This window comes from Ambystoma mexicanum, chromosome 7p (genome assembly GCF_040938575.1).
Source record: "Ambystoma mexicanum isolate Mex_15411 chromosome 7p, UKY_AmexF1_1, whole genome shotgun sequence".
In the NCBI taxonomy this organism is placed as follows: Eukaryota; Metazoa; Chordata; class Amphibia; order Caudata; family Ambystomatidae; genus Ambystoma; species Ambystoma mexicanum.
In genome coordinates, this window is record NC_090939.1 from 732,467,982 (window position 1) to 732,485,701 (window position 17,720).

Genomic DNA, 17,720 nt, shown 5'->3' on the forward strand with positions numbered 1-17,720 from the left:
CTCACTTCAGCCCGCCATCCGCCATCGCCGGAACCCTGCAAAACAAGAGACATCATTACTAAAGACTTTAAAGACATTAGAATTACTCGAAACTTACCGTTCATGCAGTAAACGACGGACAGCAGTTCTCTGAAGTCAAGAGGCCTGCTCCCCTTATCCAGTGAAGAAACTGGTTACAGCACCCTGCCTCGAGGCAGATGGAGAGCACGGCGTTCACTTACCTAAGACATCTTACCCTTCGAGCCAGACATACAGTGCACAGAGGTCCAGCCCAAAGAGCCAGCCGTGTGTTATACATCACCTTTGAAGATACGGTATACGCCCAGTCAAGACCGGCGCCTCTACGGGAATCAGGTGAGCGTTACAGCTGCTATTGTCACTGGTCTACTTCCTGCTCCATCAACCCCCTCGTTTTCTCCGTCTGCGGTTACGCTGGCATTTACGGCGGCGACCTTCACCAATTTGTTCTGCACCAGTTTCGCTTCGTCTGCCAGCCTTTTCTGTGCTATCTCTTTTTCCCTCTCTTTCATCCTCCTGCAGTGGTGTAGAATTATACTCTGAATCTCAGGCCAGCCCTTGGCTTCTATCCCAACTATTTTATCCAAGGCCTTCTGTACCTCCTTCGGGAACCCCTTTATGATGATAAAATAGAACAAGGCGGTGGACTGATTCCACGCATGCCAGTTTCGCTTCTCCACAAATCTTGCACCCGTAGTATGAATTGCGTAGGGTCCTCGTTTTCCTCCATTGTACACTGCATCACTAAATGTAAGTCTGGAATGTCTGGAAACGTATGCCGCAATGCTTCTCATACTTGTGCTCGAACGTTGTTGAACGGTGATCCGTCGTGGCGGTCACAACTCACTGTCACTCCTGGGAATCCTGCCTTTTCCCATACTGCGTCTGCCTGATCGCCGACTGCCGATACTAACAAACTTTTTACATCGCCTATTGCCAGTGGCACCCCTGCCGTGTGTTTTTCGAATGCGTGTATCCATTTCCCAGCCCCTCCTGATAGTGGGGGGAGAACTTTCAACAAGTTATTTTTATCCATTTGGGCCCATGGGATATAGTGCGGCCTAACTGCTCCCTTATGTATCAGTGGCATTTGTAACTTATGTTTCTTTCCTGTTTTACTTACTGTCCCCTTCTTGACTTTGCTCACCAACATATTCCCTGTTCGCTGTCTTAATCTACCCTGCCATCGTGGGGGTGATCGTGTGTCCATGTCATCGAAATGGTGCGGTAGTGGGGACCCTACGGCCGCCGCTCCTTCCTCGTATTCGTCTAGATCGCTCCACACTTCCTCTATTTGCTCCTCTTGCTCGTCATTCTCATTGTGTCCTTCCCCTTGCTCACTTTCTGGTGTGGTTGGGCGTATAATCCTCACTGGTTTGTCATTCAAATGGAACAGGAACTCCCCCGATCTCCACTCTTTTTCTCGTCCTTGTGGTATGTGTGTCCCTTGAGACAATATGCATCGTGCTGGCTCTGATGTGGCTGGTGCTAGATACCCTGTCGTGCTTGGTGGGGGTGAGAGATCTGCTACGGATAATGGAGGCACCTCCCCTCCCCCAGGTAGCATTCGGCCCCTATCGCAGAGTGCTCTTAGCTGTGTTATCTCCATTTGTGCATGTGCTAACTGGCGGTCTAATTCCCCTGTCAAGTGTGCTAAATTCACGGGAGGTGCGCTCGTTGGGCCATACAGACCTCCTTTGTCATAGGGTGGTGGTGCTGTAGCTACCGTTCCATTTGAGGGAGTGGGGGTGGGGCTCGCTGTACTCTACTGCTGGTCTTGTCATTAACAGGTATATTTTGGTTGTATCACCCTCAGCTGTGGTTGTTGTGCACTCGCCCTTTGGCGTTCCTCTTACCTCTTCCTGTGATTTTAGTTTTTCAGTTTGTCCTTCTTTACCTACCTCTGCTGTAGGGGTCACTTCCTCGAACATTCGCCATAGATCCAGCACTTCCTTTCTATTCTGTAACTGCTTCCTCTTATATCTTGCTAGCAAGTGCGTAGACACTAAATCTAACACTCTCTTATCAGATGAGCCTCCTTCTGGCCAAATTGGCGTTACACTGTCTCCTTTTATCTCTGTCAACCATTGACCATGGTATTTTTGGATCTTTTCACTATATAATGGAAGGTGTTGACAAATATGAGCTAGTGGCGTTATTCCCCCCATGATGATGTTCTCTCCCCCTACTCCCCGTTCCACCCGCTTGTCCTTTTCTTTAGACCAACAATATAAAAGTGTTTCACAATGGCTAGTCATTTTTATGTATCAACATTCACTGTTACTTTTGTAATTATTGCAGTTCCAAATTCAACAGTTCACTTTCACATGTGCACCACTTTATCAATAAATCAATTACAATACTTTGATACTCTTGACCAAAACAATAGACAGGACATGAAAAAACATATAACAGGTAACATGCACATGCACTATCTGTGCTCTTTTATTTCCTCTTTGTTCCCGTTACAAACCCTTTCCCCTTTCCACCTACTCTTCTCATTCACTCCCCACCTCTTACACCCTTTTACTCTTCCCCAAGAACTCTCTTACGCAGAAAAAGAATATTCTAAATAACTACTCTGAGTCTACTCAATATACGAGACCCCTACTATTTTCTCTTTATCTTCTCTTATGTTATCTGCACTGGACGAGACAATGCTACGTGGTGCCGCCTTCTACCCCGTTCGGGCTAGGATATCTCTTCTCTTCTTCTTTTCACTTCTCACGAAACCTAATGGCCATATAAAGGACAGATCAAAAAAGCCTCCTATTTCCCCCTTACCTTTGCTTGGTAACCTTCGCAACCGGCACTCACGTGTTCAGTCAGGTGATCCGAGGGTCACTGATCGCGGTCCGACCCCAGTTAGGTCTGCACCTCAACCAAGCAGTGGCCTGCCTTGGCGAGCAGCTTTTCAGTCGGGTATTCGTCAATCGGGAACCCATGACCCTTTCTTGTAGTACGCACAGGCTGGTCGCCCGCAGAGGCGATGGTTTTGCTGGGGGCGTCCTCGAGGCACCTCTCCAAATCACGTCGGGGTCACCAAATGTTTGTGCCCTCCCTGTCTCAGACGTGCAAGAAAATAAAACAGACACTCCCTGGACAGGGAATAAGGCAAAGGAGAGCGGGCTGCAAGAGTTCAAGGAAAAGTTTATCCAGATCTCTGAGAGTGCTTTGCAAAATTAATGTTACAGTACATTTATATAGGTACAATGATGCGTCCAACAGATGATACTACGTTGGACCCTGATTGGTCAGCCAGGGTGGTGTCTTAGGTGAGGGCATCATCTTGTCCTCGTGTTTGGTTGCTCAGTTGGCGGGAGGATGGACGTCAGGAATCTGTGCTCCATATGGGTGAAGGTCAGGTCGCTGTGAAGCAGGGTGGTCACTATCTAAGCTAACATAATACATTCTCTAATGCATGCACTAAATAATAGTGATTCAAAAACTCTCAGTAATTTGTCATGTCTCTATAAAAGTCACACAGGTATTTATATCATCTGTAACCTTTGGATTATACAAGTCATAGGTTAGGCATCTTCAATACTATAATACAATGACCAGAGTGTAGGTTTATGCTTACAAGAATCTCAGGTATGTGGCGTTTGTTAGTACTGGGCACAATATACTGCAGCAGGGGTCTAATGTTAGTTGGGGGTCTGCTTGGGCGGGCATCATGGCGTGGTCAGTGGTCTGGTACATGAAAGGAATACCTTGCAGGGGCACAGGGTCAGACTGGCAGTACGTTTCTACTGGCGAGGGTGTGGGGGTAAGGACACATTTGTGGAGATGAACGACCTATGGGCTCAGTTCATGCCGGTTCACATGCATGACAGTGATCTCAGAGGAAGAGTGATGTGTTACATTTATTAGTTGTTGCAAATACCTCCGGCTTCAGTGTGAGAATGGAGCCGCAGAGTTTTCCAGTCAGAGTGGGAACGAGGTTGGGGGCCATGTGCCCTGCGCCTGGGCGCTGCAAGGAAAGGGAGAGAAGCGTTTCGTACTATCACAGTGAGGCCTGGTCACCAAGATGGAGTTGAAAGGGGGTACATAAATGGATGCCCTGTGTTCTGCTCAGTGGTCCCATCTACGCGAATGTAACCCAAAGTTAACATTGCATAAGGGCAAGGGGCGAACCCACTACTGGAGGCACTTGGTCCGAGTCTTGTACTGAGAAGAGAAGGATGAGAGGGGCCTGCTGGCCCCTCGCTCCCACACATGCCCAAGATGGATGACGCAGGGAGGGCATGCAGAGCAATCATTGCAGTTGTGGGGGGGTGCAGGCTGACCACCGTGACAGATGATGAACTATTCAAGGAAGAGAGACAGGAACTGGAGATGGTGGGTGTTCAAATGAATGTAACCAACTGGTTACAGATACACTACAGAGAGGTGCCACATGGAATGGCGATGGTGCTGGAGGCGCCACCCTCATTCTGGGAGGGGGACATGGCTAAGGTACCCACCAGTTTGTGGACCGCAAGTCACTATGATGTGGGTTGCATAAAGAGCATTGGTGGGGTGAAGATTACATTGAAACCCGGAGCCATTTTGACAAGAGTAAAGCAGTACCCCCTAACCAAGGGGGCAGATGAGGGCATTTATGAGACAATCACAGCCCTGATTGAGAGAGGCATTCTGGTACCATCAGAATCCCCATGTTACACAGCAGTGTACCCCTGCAAATCCAGCGATAATTTTGTGCAGCATTCCAGCGGAAGCTGCCTGTTTCACGGTCAATGATTTGAAGAACGCATTCTTCTCAGTGCCACTACACCCAGACTCACAAGACTTGACCAGCTTTCTGTACAGAAACCAGAAGTGGAAACCTACTTGTTTACCAAAGGGGTACTGCAAGTCATGATTTATCTTTGACAAAGTGATACAGATGTACCTGAGCAACATACAGATGTAAAACACAGTATTACAGTATGTAGACGGCATTTTGATTTGCATTGAGACAGAAGAGCAATGTAGGAGGGACTCGGTGCACATGCTGACAGTGTTAGCTGACAAAGGGTACAAGGTGGACAAGGCCAAGTTACACTACTGTCAGAAATAAGTGCTATACATTGGACAGACCATATCCAAGAACGGCCGACGGATCACCCCACAGAGAGCAGAGACAATACGCAAAACACCTCAGCCAACCATAGTGAGGGAGAGGCAACAGTTCTTGGGGTTATGCAATTATTGCAGAGCATGGGTCTTTGAGTAGCACATACACAAGGCCACTACTGTGTTCCCTGAAAGAGGCAAAGAGGGGAGCAAAGACACTGACATGGACCACAGAGATGACTGAGGCCTTTGAGGAACTGAGGGAAGCCATCAGCAATGCCCCAGTGGTAGGGTCCCAAGACTACAAAAGGGAATTTTTCTTATTCTCGCACACTGACGGTATAGTGATGAAGGTAGTATTGGCATAGAAGACAAGCATGGGCCATAAGCCAATTGCTCAGTACTGTGGACAGCTTGACCCAGTGATGAGAGGACATTAACCATGCAAACAAGCTTCGGCAGCTGCAGCCTTCGCAGTGGAAAAGTCATCAGCCGTAACAACGGGGTGCGTCATCACTTTGTACGTGGAGCACGCCCTTTTCGCTATACTGCATATGCCAAAGATCACACTGACCACAAAGAGAGCATCATGGTATGAGGTGATACTATCAAATGTAGGATTGAACATAGTAAGATGCAAGACTGTAAACCCAGTGACATTTATGGAAGATGTTCTACAGGCAGGAGACTATACACACGACTGCGCAAAGAACATAGAGATGTTGAATGAGACATGCAAGGTAGAGGAGGATGCACTTACTTGAGTGGGGAGATGTGCTTTGCATTGACGGTTCATTGACAATTGATCAAACTGATGAGGTCAGACATACTCGGACTGCAGTGGTAAGACAGAAGGAGGACAGGACAAGTGAAGTGGTTGCAAGTGCGCAACTACCATCCCATTATTCAGCACAAGCAGCAGAACTAGTGTCTCTCTTGTTAGCGCTGGAAATCAGCGTAGAGAAGGAGGTGATGATTTATTCTATCTCTGCCTTCGTGATGTCAACAGTAGACTCAGGACTGGCAAGATGGCTCAGGAGAAGGTTCAGGAGAGCAGACGGGACCCCAGTGCAGCATGCACTATTATTGGACAGATTGATTGAGGTGATTTCTTATCCAAAAAAGGTAGCAATAGTGAAGTGCCAGGCCCACACAAAAGGGGAAGACCCTATCTCAAGAGGAAATGAAGCAGCAGACTTTGAGGCAAAATGCTCAGCATACTTCGGACAATTGTGGGAACTGAGAGAGAGACAAAAGGCTCAGGAAGGGGTGAGGAAAATGGGAATGAAGGAGGGATACAATGTATTACAAGGGGCACAGATTATGGAGCTGCAGGGAGCTGTGCCTAAGGAAAAGAAAGAGCTATGGGTGAAGCGAGGGTGCTAAATGTCTCTGACAGATGCCTTATGGCGACAGAAAAACGCAGGGAACGTGGCCATGCATTAGCACAGTTGCACTATCCAGCACACACAGGGAAGGAGGTCATTGCTGCACGCATTGGAGAAATGTGGTTCCGTCCAAATTTAAATTAACATGTAGCTGAGTTTGCGAGTAACTACTTGACATGGCAGCAGTTTACAGCACAGCATACTTTGAGAGTTTTGCGAGGAGCCATGCTAAAACCTGTAGGCCCATTTCGGCATCTCCACTTGGACTATGTGGATATGATGCAAGTCTGCTAAGGATACGGATACTTGATAGTGGTTGTATGCCCATTCTCTAGGTGGATTGAGGCAGGCCCCTGTTCACACGCTGATGCCCTTAGAACAGCCAAGTTTCTGGTCAAGGAGATTTTCCTGAGATGGGGCGTGTGTGAGGTCCTGCAGTCTGACAACAGCCCTCACTTCGCCAATGAACTGTTTCAGCACATCACAACCCAGCTAGGCATCCGGCATAAATACGCCTGTGCGTACCACCCACAAGCAAATGGGAGGTGTGAATGCCTGAATGGACTCGTAAAGGAGTGCATAGCCAACACTCAGCAAAGCACCAAGAAACATTGGTTGCACTGTTTACCCCTTACCTTGTTAGCATTGCACAATAAGCCAGGAACCAACCACCATTGAACGCCACATGAGGTGGTGACAGGACGCGCATGCATATATCCCTGGCTCCTCCCACGAGAGCACTGAAAGACTGTGAGAATAGTGCAGATGTGTTAGGACAGGAGATGTATGAGTACATTACTTCTCTGGTAGCTAGTGTTTCTTTTATCTCTTGCCAGATACAGCAAATCCAGGGGGGCAAAGAAGACAGCGAAGAGATAGACTGTGACGACATACCACAAGACTGTGAACTGAAACACCCTGTGAAGGTGGGCGACAGGGCGTTGTTAAGAAATCTTACTCGGCACTGGAATGTGCCTAAATTTACTGGACCCCATGTGGTAGAGGAAGTGGCAGACCATGCTGTCAAGCTGGTAAGGAAAATAGTTTGGAACCACCTAAAGGACATCAAGCCCTACAAAGCAGTGGCCTCACCTGGCACCAAAGTCTCTTGTACTGACAGGGCCAATGTTCAGCAGCTAGATAAGCTACAGGTGAATGCGGATCTTACCAGATTAGGGAGACACGGACATCCCATGGTCACACGATCCCAAGCAGCAGAAGCAGCGACTGGAATACTTGAAAAATCGACTAAGGGTAGATACACTGTCTGTTTGTTATTTTCCCTTTTCGCACACGCAGGGTCTATGTAAATGTCATGGGGATTGTACTGTTTGTTTCACCCAAATTAGCTTTCATCCATCACCCAGAAAGTTTTTCTAACCAATTTGTCGATGCTGTGAGGAGACTCAATAGATTCAGATCATGATCCCCTGGAGTATATTATCTTTTCTTTGTATAATACCTGGCCCAAACATACCCACATCTTGAACACAGTGAGACCCGCTGCTGGCCATATTGAGAGACCCATCAGTAAGAAAGGTCTGGGAGGAGGTATTCGCCTTTGCCATAAGTGATTATTTGGTCTGCGAGGCTCAAGGGCGCTGACAATACTAACACAGTAATACCTTTTTCTGTGCAATTCAGGTGGGCAACTGTATCACCGAGCTGCTGGGATCAAGCAGTGTAAGTGGAAATGAAAGTAACAATAAAGAACATTATCGTTATGTTGTGTCTATTGATTCCTAGTGGCTTGATGGGATTCATACTCTGGCAATGATATGTTGTTGTTATTGCTACCACTGTACCCTCTACTAACATTCCCCTGACCCAAGCAGGTGGGACGACCATGTCAGGTGGACAAGAGAACACTACTGATAAGCTAAGGAGAGGAAAGCACAGTGTTGACACAGACATGAAGGTAGTAGAAATGTATCTCGCCGACACTGCTCGAGTGTCTAACAACATGTGGTACAAACACATGACAAATGAAGGGAAGGAAACCACCATGCTGAGCTGTTATGTCTGCTCTTTAATCCCCTACACCATATGTGCCTTTACAACGTTCATAGCAACAGAAATACCAGCAGCAAGGGCACAGTGCCTGATGTATCTCACAATGGTGCAAACGAGATGTACATTCCAAGGGAAGTCAGCAGCATTGAGATGGATGCCCAAAGGAACATTCCCATATGAAGATAATTGCATAAAGACATTAGACATGATGAACAATTATTGACAAGTAGATGAGGCCATACAGTACATAACTGACAGACCTGAGAAGGGAGAAACGAAGACTATCACCTTGAATGAACTGCCATGTACCTGGACAAATGTGAAGGAGATAGGAGGAGAGCCTGGCTGCTGGGAAAGGCTGCAGATATTAGTGTATGGACGAGTGTACACTAACGATGGATGGCAGGATGGAGTGGTGGGAAGCAAGGCACTGACACTGCCCCAGTCGTCAGTGGACAAGTTGCAGGAAAAAAATGACAAGTGCCTGAAGGAATAGGATGTGAGCACAATATTACTGACGTGGGTGGAAAATAAAGCCGGACCAATGCCGATAATCCCCCTGAAGACACCAGCGCTGTGCCATCAGAACAATGGCAAGGTTGAAGTTGGTTAGTATGTTGGGTGTAAAAGAATTCAACAACTTGCAGCCATGAGAGTCAGAACAGCCCTACTGATGGATCACTACTGGGCATGTGGATTGAAAGCATATGAGAAGCTGCCACCTGAATGGGGAGGAGTTTGCTTGCTGGTACACATCAACATGCCCTTGTTGGTCATATCAAAGAAGGATGTAAAGCTTGACGAATTCCCAAAAATGAACAACAATAAGCGAAGGAAGAGATCAGTCAAGGTGGCACCAATGGCCAAGGCAGAGAAGACGGAGAAACAGGAAGGATTGAGCAGAGTCAAGAGAGGGGGGAATTACTTCTCGGAAACATCAGAAACTGCACTCGACAAGATCCCAGCAGAGCACAGGCTGTTCACCAGGACACAGATGTTCTCTGCATCAGTAATAGCAGGTGTGCAGACATACACAAACGCCAAGTGGTTACAGATCATTAGTTGGGAGCTGATGATAACCATTAACTCTCAGGTGAATGGATTCAACACCATAAAGGAAGATCTCAGAGCAATAAGATTGATGGTGTTCCGGATAGATATGCTCTGGATCTCCTCACTGCTATGGAGAGAGGAGTTTGTGCAAATATAGGGAGTTCCTGTTGCACATTCATACCTGCCAATGATGAAGATAACCGAACTCTATCAAATGCAGTGGCACAATGGGCGCAGATGCATGCCAAAATGGAAGATGAAGCACAAGAAACTGGGAAGGACAAGAGCTGGTTGGCATACATATGATCATGAATGCCATCATGGCTATCAGACGGACTGAAGGTGATAGCAGGAGTGCTCGTGCTGGGAGCAGTATCCATAAGTGGGATCAAGATCTGTAGGACAGCTACAGGACTGTCCTATAGGAATGTGGTCAACAGGTTGACTAGAGGGGGCCTGAAGAGAGATGGGGAAGCCTGCCCCCTCCTACACCTCTTATGAAATACATGACACAGAAGAAGACCAGGAAACATCGCAATCACCCATTCTATTTCAGATGAATTCCCAAAGGACCGATGTTTGACAAGTATGTCGAGAGCACCCCCTCAGCCATCTCTACAGGCCAGGTATGGTACAAATCTACCCCAGAGTGGACGAGGAGCCCCAGGCTGCAACCAAAGACACCTCAATCGACAGTATTGATTAAAGCACCAAGAAGCCATATTTCTGACATCATTAGAGGCACCACGATTTAGCAGCATTAGATTTGAAGCACAAGTGGCATCCGCACTCCGGGACATAAGCACATACTTGAATACATGGAGCACACGAGCGTACAGTTCTATAGTTAGAGGACAGACAAATCTACATATTATCATTGATTTTATTATTTTGCCATTAGTCAAATGCAGCTGCGCAGAAACCGCAAGAAGCAAGAGATCCCAAGCAAAGTTTGCAGATGCTTACTTGCAAATAACCTTATGGAACTGCAGGAGCACCTGTGGGACCTGGCAGAACCAAGTGTGACTAACCTAGGGAGAATGTAGGATAGCACAAACATCATAGAAACCACTTTATAACGGGTTAGGAAAATTACAGCAGGCCACAGGCCTCTCAGCAAGAGCAGAGCTGAGCTGAATTCAGGCTGAAGAAAGAGCAAAACGTGTGTGACAGGACCTGCTGCCAAGGCCACAAGATACAAATGACATTCCATTCTCTGAACGACAGTAGCACCAGCTGCAGTAGATACAAATAATTCCTCATAATTCAGAACTGCACAACTCCAAATCATGGTCTCCGAACACGTGATCCGGCCGACACAGACAATGGACAGTGACCGGCGCTGGGAAAGAGAGCTGATCTCACGCTACCAGACAGATGTCCACAACAAAGATGCTACAATGTGAGACAAGTGTTGCACCGAGCGAAAGAGCACTATAATTGACTAAGGTGGTACACACAAGTTGCAATGCAGACACATAGTCATTCTTATTACATTGAAAAGGTACACCAAGAGCTGAGAACCTTTGCAGATCCCAGGCCTGGGGATGTCAACTCTGGCCAACCACAGTTCATTATCTTAGGGGTGGGTAGCAATGGGTAAGAACCAATGGCAAGACCCTCACACTGCAACATTGTTATAGATAGTGACTTGGGGATGGACCAGGCCAGCCACCTGGCATGCGAGGGCCATTAGACTAACAGGTATAGTTTCCCACTATAGGTGGTATATTTCTCAGTACTCAATCCAGGTTGTAAAGTCACTGTGACATAATTAAGGTACAAAACTGGCCTGCGAGCCAGGAGAAGTTGAGATATCCACAGATTTCCTCTGTCCCTGTGCTGATCCCTGTTGGTTTTGTTTGTAATAATCCACAGTTTGAACTTGCCGTTTGACTGAGCCCTCTGTTTGTCCTGTGGAAGGTGTTGGGCCTTTTGAGAGAGCGCAAACTCCTAGTGGCCCTCTGGCATACCTGGGAGTTTGTCCCAACAGGAGGTTAAAGGAGAGTGAGGCGAAGGAGATGGAAATTAGAGTAGAGTTAAGAGGGGAAGAGAGAGAGGTACAGAAGGAATATTGGGGGAAAAGGGGAGGACATGAGGAGGAAGACAGGGGAGATGTGTAGGAAGAGTAACAGCCAGAGGAGACAAATGGGGAGAAGGAAGGAGACTGGTGGAAAGGGGTGAGAGATGGAAAGAGGGAAAAGGAAGTGAAAGGTGGGGTGAAGATGGTTGGGATAGGGATTAGCAGGTTTGGAGAGGTGGGGAAAAGTGGGAGGAGATGGGAAAAGAGTGGGAGTTGTGGCAGAGGGTGGGTGAGGATGGAGGTGAGGAGGAGAGGTAGGTAGCGTGAGTGGGCAAGAGGGGGTGCAGTGGTTATTTAGAAAGAATGGTGAGATGAGGGAGAAGTGGGAATTGGGTTGATGAGAAGAGGGGGATAAGAGAGGCAATAGAGGTGGAGGAAGGAGAGACAGAGAGGATGGGGAGACAAGGTAGGAAGGAACTGTGTAGGAGGAGAGGGGGGTTAGAGGTAAGGGAGACAGGGAGAGAAGAGGCAGAAAGGTAGGGGTGGGGAAATTAGAGGAAGGGGGGTTGGACATATGGGGAAAGATGGACAGGTGAGGATGAAGTGGGTGATGAGAGGGGGAGAGTTTAGAAGGAGGATGTACAGAAGGGGCAAAGAGAGGGAGGTGAGAGATGTGGCAAAGCAGGACAAGGTAGAGTAGGATAAGAAAGGGGAAGGAAGGTAGGGAGAAGGAAGTGAGGGAGAAAAAGAAAAGAGGGGGTGAGGAGTAGAAGGGGTGACTAAGCATGAAATATAAGAACGGTAGTGGAAGAGAGGCAGAGGGATTAGAAAAGTGAGGTGTGAAGCGGAAGGTGTAGGAGGTGAGGTGGATGTGGCATGGGAGATGGGAAGACAGATAAAGGGGGAGGGAACATTCCAGAGAGGCAAGATGTGAGAGATATGAGTATAGGGTGAAAGAGATGGGACAGAGAGATGGAAGGTGCAAGAGAGGTTTAATGAGGATGTATAGAGAGAGAAAAGAGGTAAGAAGACTATATAGAGGCCATGGGAGAGGAGAAAGTGGAGGAGAAGGAAAAGGTAGAGGAGGGAAGTAGGGTAGAGTGTGGTGTAATATTAGGGAACACGAAGATGGGTAGGAGTGGATGCAGTGAGCAGTGAGTGATGGTGATGGAGAGATTAAAGGAGAGGGAAATTGGATGAGAAGAGGGAAATGGAAAGATGGGTAGTGGGGTAGAAAGGGACAGGTGGGGAGTGGGTACAGATGAGAGAGATGGGGATAGGTGTGGGTAAAGGTGAAAAACATAGAAGAGGGTGGGAGAAGGATGTGAAGAGAGGAGGGGAGGATGGGGAGAGGTAAGGGAAAAGGTTAAGAGAGAGGTAGGCGATTGAGGGGAGGTTGGTGAGTGAGGAGATAAGGGGAGGAAACAAAAGCTGGAGGATGAAGGAAGGGACGTGTGGGTGAGAGGAGAGTGGATGGAGGAGAGAGGATAGGGAAAGTTATGGAGAGAAGAATGGGGAGGGGATGTAGATTGGAGGAGAGAAAGGGAGGGAGAAGGGGCCAAAAGAAGGAGAGGGGCAAAAAGGTGTGACCAGTGGGTGAGAGGTGGAGAAACAGAGAGAAGAGAAAGATGCATGGGGAGGTGGAAGAAGAGGGAAGAAGGGATGCAGAAAGGGTGAAGAAAAATATAAGGCGTGGAAGGGACAAAGGGGGAGTGAAATGTAAGGGAGAGGATACAATGAGTTATGAGTAATATTTGAGGAGGAAATAGGAGCAGTGGGTGGTGGGACTGGGAGTAGAGGTGGTGAGGGGGCAAGGCGGAGGCAAGAGAGAAGTGGGGGAGAAGAGAAGAGGGTAGATGAGTAGGGGAGAAGTAGGGAAGAGGTGAGTCAAGGATTTAGGGTGTGAGAGAGGGTCAATGGGAGAGAGCTCAGCAGATATTCGGGGAGAGGATAACTGTATTCACTGAATATTTATTTGTAATGAAAATGTATAAGGTGGCTATGCATCAAATGGTGTTTCCAGGTGCCACAAGGCAAAAAAGGGGGAGGGAACAAGGGAAATATCAACAATAGCGGTCCTACTAGGCCTTGTGACATTCAGATTGTGCAAGTTCAGTAAAGAGAAATGCAAAAGAGGATGGGTGGAGTGATGGACTGCATACTGTGCAGAGGTGGCGGGGGTAGGCGTGGAGCCCCAGGGCTAGGCAAGTGATGAGGGGAGCCCACTGGTAAGCGCCAAGAGGTGCCAGCGGTGGGAATCACTGTCTAAGTGCGAGAAGGGGGAGCACCAATCTCAGGAGGGATGCTGGTCAGAGAGGGGCAGTCCAAGAGGGCAGTGCTGATAAGGGGGAGTTCTGGTAAAGACTGGTCAAGGGGGGCCTTGTACCCTGTAAGACTCACAGGGGACGAGGCCACTAGTCGCAGTGGCAGATGTGGATTTATCAAGGGAGGGCACAGGAAACGAGGTAGAGAAAAGCAAGGTCCTGAGAAGTTTCCGGAACTTAAGGAGGTCTGGCTCAAGACTGAGAGGGGCAGGGAGGCTATTCCAGTTGAAGGCATCTACTGAAGAGAGAGATCTGCCCCCAACTCTCTGCTTGTTAAAGCATCTGACCTGCAGAGAGTTGGAGCTAGAGGCCTGACGACTATAGCCGGTAGGTATTTAGGGAGTGAAAGTTGGATATAGCGGGATGCCAGGCCCCAGAAAGCCTTGTGGATGATGCACAGGGTCTTGAATTTGATCCTGACAGCAACCGGGAGCCAGTGGAGAGATTTTAGGGCCAGAGAGATATGGTCCCTAGGCCTTAGGCAAGGGATAATTCTCAGAGCCCTATTCTGGATTAGTTGATGGGGGCGAAGGGAGCAAAGAGGCAAGTTGAGGAAGAGGCTACTACAGTAGTCTAGTCTAGAGAGGACCAGCGCTCTAGAGACATTGAATTTCTGTGGGAAGGTGAGGAAGGGGAGAATACCTCTAAGGAGGTGAAGCTCGAAGTGGGCCTTCTTGGCAAGGTCCGTGATACGAGGGAAGAAGGAGAGAGAGGAGTTGAGGATGACACCAAGGTTTTTGGTGACACAGGATGGTGAAGGGAGAGGACCCAAGGAGGGTAGCCACAGAGTAAGGGGGAAGCAAGGAGCAGGGGACCCAATGAAAAGGATCTTAGTCTGACTGTCATTAAGGCAAAGATTTTTAGCAGTGCGCCATGCCTGAATAGCAGTCAGGCAGATGAGAATAAGAGAGGGAGAAGCAGAGGAAGTGAAGGGAAGCTTGAAGGAGAGCTGTGTGTCATTGGCATAACACTGGAAATGAGGAGAGGAGGAGATGAAGTGGGCAAGATACATTTTGAAGAGCCACTTCAATAGGATAGAGCCCTGAGGAATGATGCAGGTAGAGAGTGTGGCAGAGGAGAGGAAAGGACCCAGTTGCACCTGGGAAGGATAATTTGAAAGGCAGGAAGGAAGTCAGCCAGTCCAGTGCCCTGTCCATGATGCCGAGGGTATCAGAGACATTTTATGAGGATTCAATGATTGACTCTGTCAAAGGCAGAGGAAAGATCAAGGAGAATGAGAATGGTGGGAGAATTGGAATCAAGGTTAGAGAGTCTGTCTTCACAGGTGTTCAGGAGTGCAGTGTCCATGCCTCTGGATGCTCTGAAGCCAGACTGGTGGTCATGGAGACAGCCCTCAAGTTTGGTGGATGATTTGGGGGATGACCAACTTTTCCAATAGATTGCCCAGGAAGGGGGTAGTGGAGATAGGGTGATAGTTATCTGGGCAGGAAGGGTCAGCGGATGGCTTTTTTTAGGAGAGGGTACACAAGGGAGTGCCTGAGTGGGGTGGAAAGGTACCAGTGACAAAGGAATGGTTACAGAAGTCAGCTAAGGCAGGAGTGAGAGAAGAGACATTGATAATTCTGCAGGAGCAAGTGAGCACTTGTTTGGAGGAGCCGCCTTTCATATAGAAGACAACCTTGGATGGCTCATCAGATTCTATGGGCAGGAAGGAGGAGAGTGTGGGGGGAGGGTGTGGGGCCAAGGAAGGCCTGAGATCAGGTGGAGGAGTGAGAAGTGGGGAACAGGAGAGTGAAGATAGGATGTCCAGTGTTTTAGTTGTGAAGTGAGAGGCCAGTGCAGTACAGAGGGCTTGGGATGAAAGAGGGGAGGTGGAAATCACAGTAGGATTGACAAGTTCCTTGCAGATTTTGAACAACCCAGCCAGCCGTGTTGTTGGTGGCTCCCTAAAAGCAGGCTTAGATGTGGGCCCTTTTCCTGGAGTGGATGGAGAAGCAGTATTGCCTTTGGAGCAGGTGACAGGCCAGTTTGTCAGTGGATGTACCTGAAGTCCGCCACTTCCATTCTGCAGCTCTGAACTTTCATTTAAGTGAGGCTAGGTCGTAGTCATACCAGCTGTTGCACTTGGAGGCAGGCTTCATATGGATCCTTGTGGCAAGGGTATCAAGGGTGTTGGAGATGGAGAGGTGAAGGTTAGCAGGGCTATGTCAGTGGGAGATTCAGCAGAAGGGGTGGGGGGGCATGAAGGTGGCAGGAAAAGCAGCCACTAACACTTGCTTCATCTGTTGAATGACGGCGAAGGAGACTGGCAGTGAAGGAAGAGGCTCAGCCGAAGAGCCCAGGAGCTCAGGGTTGGAAGAGAGGAGAGCATGGTCAGACCAGGAGAGGGGAGTAGTGAGAGAGTTAGAGATCAGGGTGTCTGCTGAGATGAGTGCATCCAAGGTGTGTCCGGCTGAGTGAGTCGGACAAGAGGGAAGAATAGTGAGGGAGAGTCACACAGGTTGTGGAAGAGTAATGTGGCTATTTCAGGGGAGTCAAGGTGGATGTTAAAGTCTCTGAGAAAGAGATGTTTGGTGGTAGAAGTCAGGAGAGGGGAGGTGAGATCTGCCTCTGTACCGATTGGGTCTGGGCTTGGAGAAGATCTTAAAGCCCTCAGAGAGAAGAGTGTCAAGAGTAGTGACGGAGCTCACACTGAACCACGTCTCGGTAAGGGCGAGGACATGGAGGCCCAAATCTTCAAGAAGGAGAGAGATCTTCAGAGGCATGTTTAACAGCAGAGCAAGCATTCAGAGTAGCTAAGTGAAGCTGGTTGCCCCCTTTGAAGGTTTTCTGAGGAGGGGTACAGTGGTGTGGTACGCTGGTCAGTGGTGACGAAGAAGTCAGGGGGAATGCGGCAAAAGAATGAAGGCTATTAATGAGAAAAGGAAGATGCCGATCAAGAAGAAGGTTGGGTTGGCAACCCTGGGCCATGACAGTGCCATTGTGATAGACATTAATGATACACCTAGTGAATGGGAAGTGTGCCAAGAGTACTTCCCATCTGGTTCCACCATTAATGGGCAAAGAAGAGATAGGGGAGAGGATAGAGCCCATATGGGGAGTCCATAGGTGTGGAGAGGGAACGACAAAGAGGATGTTGGTGATAGTCTGCCTGGAAGAAGCATTGATGTAGGCAATGGGCAGGCCTGGGTTAGAAACCAGGGGAGCTTTCCTAAATGTTTTCCTTCCAGGCTTCGTGAGAGAGGTAGAATAGGTGATAGTGTAACAGTTAGAATAGATTGGGGAGATGTAGAGTGACATGTAATAGGGGAGATAAAACAGAAAGAGAGAAATGCACAGTGCACAAGGAACCAGGCAGTGTAGCAGGCTCAGAATTCCACTAGAAAGGGGAAGATGGTGTCAGTCCAGATTTCTTCAGGGCCACCCAGCCAAGTCAGGCCCTCCTTTGGTGGGACAGAGGGAAAGAGGATGTGGAGGATGAAGGTCACAGAGTTACCAATCTTCAGGTAGACAAAGCTTCCTCACCAGTGAAGGGTCTCATGGATGGGACAGTTCTTACTTTGGTGGTGCCCAAAAGCAAACAGTACATAAAAGGCAAACTTGAATCTATGAAGGCAAGGTGGAGGTGCTGCATCCTTGATCCTTAGCCAAACAAATATTGTTACTTCTTACACAATTTTGTATTCCAGTGCCTGTCAGCTCTGCAGCACTGGTCTCTCTCTTTGGGGTTTTTAGCTTACTATTGCATGAACCAACATCCATTCTCAACATGGCTGCTTTTCACAATCTATATTTTTTATTGTAGCAAGCTTCTATGTTTCGCATCTACCTTGCGTTTCTGTGTATATACAATTACTGCATCTCTTCTTACTTATATTCTAA